The sequence below is a fragment of the Nicotiana attenuata genome, unplaced genomic scaffold (genome assembly GCF_001879085.1).
Source record: "Nicotiana attenuata strain UT unplaced genomic scaffold, NIATTr2, whole genome shotgun sequence".
Lineage (NCBI taxonomy): Eukaryota > Viridiplantae > Streptophyta > Magnoliopsida > Solanales > Solanaceae > Nicotiana > Nicotiana attenuata.
The window spans coordinates 141,881-148,119 of NW_017671377.1; positions in this window are offsets into that span (position 1 = coordinate 141,881).

Consider the following 6,239-nt stretch of genomic DNA (forward strand, 5'->3'; position numbering starts at 1 on the left):
CATATTTACGTATTTTTGGGTGTTGTATTCAGTTTAATATGATGAGATACATTAGCATCTAAAATGTATTTAACCACTCCCAGCGTTTTTTATTATCGTTATTTTTTGCTAGTTGAATACTACACTAGTATAGAAATCTGATTAATTTGGACACTGAAATAATATTTTATCATTCATTATGATGAATATAAATCAGATAATTTTAAAAGATAATTTTGTTGTAGTTATCATAATTTTAAAATTATACAATTGAGCTATACCTTATATATTTCTTTAAGTCCTAAATATTTCTTTAAGAAACGTAAGACTAGTTATCACTTTCCATTGAAATATTAAAGTAATAGTTTTACTTTCTAGATACTCAGAGTGTTCAAAAGAAATTTTTTATTTCAAGAGTAAAATAGTTTTGTGAGATAACTTTTATATTATTTTTATTACCGATGTTGTGAAGAAGTATTTTTAATTTTGCTTCTACCAAATTTAAATTGCTAATGTTTATTATTTGATAACTTCTATATCTCTAGATCATTTCACTAGATGCTATAAATAATTGAAAAGGCTTTATACTGATGAGGTTTGTACATTTATTTAAGAAAGCAAATTTCATTTGCTAAGTTGCAAATTAGTTGTGTACAACTTTCTTGGCATGTGATTAAAATTAAGGCTTGAGAGTAAATCTCAATATTCGTAAGGCCCTCCTGGAATTCCTTTCAGAGCCTGTTGAATAATCTTTATGGATTCTGTCATTTCACCGATTCGTACTAAATAACGAGCTAATGAATCCCCTTCTCGTTAAAAACTTTTGTTATTGTAAAATTTAGGACAATACAACAACAACAACAACATACTCAGTAAAATCCCACTAGTGGGGTCTGGGGAGAGTAGAGTGTACGCAGACCTTACCCCAAAATTTAGGACATTACAATAAAGGACAAAATAAGGATTTGGTATAATAATACAATTTTTTTTAGATTTCTATTTATAAAACTAAAAAGTTTAGTTATCTATTCAAACAAGATATACAAATTACTAATAGATTGAATGAAATCTCAAAGAATCCCCATAGATCCTATATCTATCTATATGAAGAAGAAATCATGTAACGAAGGGGATTCTTATTTATACAAATGGTACTTCGAGCTTGGAACAAGCATGAAGAGATTAACGATACTTCTTTACCTGCTTATGCATTCATAGCACAAGACTTTACTACTCAAGTTGCATTATATACCCACCACCAATATATCGTAGGATTCATCATGACAGGAGCTTTTGCTCATGGAGCTATATTTTTCATTAGAGATTACAATCCGGAGCAAAATGAAGTTGATTGTATCATTAACCATTTTTTTTTTTGGTACGAGGAACTTATCATGAATCCACTGATTTCTGCCGCTTCCGTTATTGCTGCTGGATTGGCCGTAGGGCTTGGAGTTTCTTGCAGATTATCGAAAGATTCGTTCGAATCCGACCCAACATGAATTTTTAGCTAAAATAGTTTTTCGGGGCTTCTAATAAGCTTTGATTTTCTGCTAGCCCAGCACCAACTCTTCGATATATTTTTTGCTGGAAGATTGTTTAGCCTATTATATCATTAACTGAGGGTAAGATGGTGGGTTCAAGTCCCAACGTACCACGAGAATAAGACATCGGGTTTGAGCCCAGGTGCACCATGATGATAAGAGTTGGGTTGGAGTCCAACCACATTATAGCCTTATACGCACGCCTTTATATGGGTAAGACATTGGGTTTGAGTCTTGATGCACCATATTGATGATATAATGATGACTAAAAAAATAATAATGTATTTTTCATGAAAAAGCATGAAACTTGTCCCGCTTGATTTGCTCCATTCTTGAAGTGAATGTGACGAGGCATAACAAGTCTAAATGAAGACAAGTAGTTGACCATTAAATGTGGGCGTGCCAAAGATCAAATAATAATAGTCATCATTATGGTAATTGTAAAAAGGAGAACAATAAGGGTTCTCAAAATGATCCTTTCAAGGTGAAGGAACATGTATCAATGTGGTCTATTAATACGAAACATGTTCACATGATTATAGTCCATTCGTTAAAAATGTGACTTGTGATAAGCATTGTAAATGCAGGTTCATTCCTGAAAGTATATATTGATGCATGGTTGGATAAATACAACAACTCACCTCTAAGGGAGGTTTGAGAGAAATAAAGATAATGAATATTACAATGTGGTTACATGAATATGTCATCGGAAAAGGGTTAAATATACCCCTTTACTATATGGAAAAGATCATTTATAGCCTCCGTTATGCTTTCGGACCATTATAGTCCCGGACGTTATTAAACTGGTGCAAAAATATCCCTCTTCCGTTAGAGCTTTCCTCCATGGCAGCACCATCCTAGCTGGCATGATATTTTTGTGAGATGGACGCCATGTGGAATGCCACCTCAGCACTCCAACCCATTTTAGCCCCTCCTTTCATTTTTTTTCTTTCACCCTCCTCCCACCCAACCACCGCCGCCGCCACCTCCTCATTCACCACACAAATACTTTTCCACCATCATCTGATCACCACTCTTGACCTTTAAACCATGACTCTTTTTTTTTAATGTTTTCCACTCACCACCTCCATTAACAAACAACTTCAACAATCTTTCTTATACCTCATTTTACTACTATTAACAAAATCAATTTTCTTACCTTTCATCACAGTTGCCCAACTCTTCTTATCAGATAGCACCAAAATCATCTTTATCACAATTTTTATCCTCTCCATCTGTGACCCAAAATCGAAAGCGTAATTTAAAACTGCTAGAATTCATTAATAAATATGCACTTTGGGAGGGATTAAGCTTTCATATGTCTGTTCAAAATATTTTTCAAGCACACCCAGTTCCAAAGCAGTGGTGCTAAAGGATTCCTTTTTAAAGAAAAAAAATTAAAGAGAATTTTATAAAAGAAAATTTCATTATAATCTGTTTAAGCTTATTCAATTTGGTAACACTACTACTAACCCATGAAAATGCAAGTTGGTGCTTGTGCTATTTGAACTCTCCAAATGATAATTTGAAACTCTTGTTAGCATCTCCTTTGTCAGCGATTGTAATGATTAAAGAGGCCCTTATACTTATGTTAAGAATGTTACCAATTTCTCTGTTTTGTCCAATAATTGCCAAGGTAATTGCGGATAATAATTTTTTTACCTTGGATTGTTAGAGTTTTAAATTGTGCGTTTAATGAATTAGTACTGGTGGATCTTCAGTTATTTACAATTTGGAATACAACAAAAAGACTCAAAAGGATTGGGTGAATATAGGCGGGTGGGGTGGGGTGGGGTGGGGGGTGGGGGTGGGGGGAACTGTGGGAGATGGTAGAAGAAGACACGAGAGGAGGGGCAAAAATGGTGTTGGATAGTGAGGTGGTATGTCATGTGGCATCCACCTCACCAAAATGTCAGGCCACGTAGGATGATACTGCCATGGTGGAAGGCTTTAACGGAGGAGGGGTATTCTTGCACCAATTTTATAACGTGGGGGGTTATAATAGACCGAAAGTATAACGGAGGATATAAAAGATCCTTTTCATATAGTAGAGGGGTATTTTTGACCCTTTTCCCTTCTTATTATAATGTTTGGCTAAGTTGATTAATAGACATACAACTAATGATGCATATAAAACTCATTGTGCAGACATACAAATAAATTATCTTCTCCCTGATTTAAACACAACTCCTATATTGCAAGGTTAGTTCCTCAATGGTCTTCTTATTTTAGATCTTCATTATATACATTTTTTGTTCACTTATTTTGTTCTATCTGTATTACTTTTAAAATTATACATTCTCATAATAGGTGTGCACGATGACAATACATTGCCGGATTTAAATGACACTCCAACCGAAGAAGTTATTAAAACTTTGATTGTTATATTAACCTTTCAATTAGTACTAACAATCCTACTACTTTGTAGAGATGCAAATGCATAATTCTCTGCCAGATTTAAATGAAACACCAATAATAGAAGGTAAGCATTTGAAATTCTCATTCTTATTAGTTAACAATAAACTACAATGTTAACATTAATGAAAATTAATGTTTGTAACTCTCTTACTAGAAATCGAGGCTGAAATAAACAACACTGTCATACAAGGTATGTTTCTATAACATATTGATTTACCTTTAAATAATGACATTATACTACATGTGGCTATATAAATCCAAACTTACTTTAAGTAAAGTGTGCAATGAGGGGAAAGCTTCTTTACGAGAGCCTATGGATAATTGGCGGAGCAGAAGTAGCACTAATAATTGTCTTAGATCAATATACACTCACAAATTTTACACATAACAGGGCAGTTGCAAAATAATATAGGATATGAAGATGATGAAGAATATCCAGGTATGACAACCATAAATTTGCACTTTTCTGTTGTTATTAAAGAACAATCTATACTGACAAATATAGATGTATATATCTACGTACCATCCCTATTAATTGATTTAACTACTTCTTTTCTTAGAGGTAAATGTTGAATGTGGCGAAATTTACACTGAAGGTACTTATCAGAAACTCTTTATTCACACAACGTAGTTCCATAAAACAAATCAATAATCTTTTATCTTTTGACTTTATATACTATTGCAAGTACAGATTACTGGGACATAGGAGATGCTACATATGAATGCGAAAAGTGCGGGGCGCTTTTTTGGTATGAAGAAAGAATCCGCAAGCATTACAAATCAAAAAAACCTATTTTCACAATGTGTTGTGATCGTGGAAAAATAAAGCTTACAGATTTTAAGAAGCCTCCTGAAGTTTTACAACAACTCTTATTTGGATCAGGTTAGAGGAATTATAACTTTTAATATCAACATGTTCAAATCTACTTATATTCACATTTAACATTTTGCAATGGTTTTAATATAGGTCCTAAAAGTAGCCATTTTCGAGAAAATATTAGGAGTTATAACTCTATCTTCTCATTTACGTCAATGGGGGGTAAGGTTGATATCTCTATCAACCAGAAAAAAGGGCCAAGAACGTTCAGATTATGTGGTCAAAACTATCATCAAATTGGGAGCTTACTACCTCTTGAAGGATCTACTCCAAAATTTGCACAGTTATATATATATGATACAGAGAATGAAGTTACAAATAGAATCAAGGCTATGAGGTTAGCCCTACACCTTTATTATATAATACTATAAAAATAACAATTAATTTAAAAACCTTTATTGATTTCATATATTTTTTTCAGCCGTGGCCAAGATATTAATAAACTTCATGCTGAAATTGTTTCTGATCTGAAACAAATACTTGATGACAATAATGTTTTGACAAAGACATTTAGGATGGTCAGAGATCGATTCTATGAGAATATAGACTCCAATGTTAAGCTAANAAGAAGACATGAGAGGAGGGGCAAAAATGGTGTTGGATAGTGAGGTGGTATGTCATGTGGCATCCACCTCACCAAAATGTCAGGCCACGTAGGATGATACTGCCATGGTGGAAGGCTTTAACGGAGGAGGGATATTTTTGCAGCAATTTTATAACGTCGTGGGTTATAATAGACCGAAAGTATAACGGAGGGTATAAAAGATCCTTTTCATATAGTAGAGGGGTATTTTTGACCCTTTTCCCATATGTCATTGGTCGCGTACATGTGGTACGCCAAAAATATTTTGGCATGCCTTATAAAAAGTTATTAAAGGCAAACTTAAAGCAAGAAAAGATTTTGCTTATGATGATTTTGACCATGACAATTATTATGATAAGATAATTTTCTCTGTGGAGGAAAAATTCACCACTTGGATGGTGTTATAAAAGATCTTGTAGTGCAAAATTATTGAGAGCTCCAGAAGAGCGAATTTGTTACTACCGAATAAATAAAATTATTCATGGCATTGGTGGTAGTAAGTCTCAAAAGATACTTTTTGAGTTTCAAATGTATTAGCCAAAGTGGTTGGCATATTGAGACTATAAATGAAAGGAAGATCGATTATCTTCATATTACTATAACATACCGGGTAAATATGAAGGTTACCCGATTTTTCTTCTATTTGTACTACAGATGTATAAGCATCATATGAAATCACATGCCATAATAAATTAAATATTTACTGAAATAAATATCAGTTGGCATGACCGGTTGGCCATCCCGATTTATTGATGCGAAAATTAATTGAGAATTCACATTGGCATATATTGAAGAAATAGAAGATTCTTCAAGAATTCTCTTGTGCCGCTTATTCTCA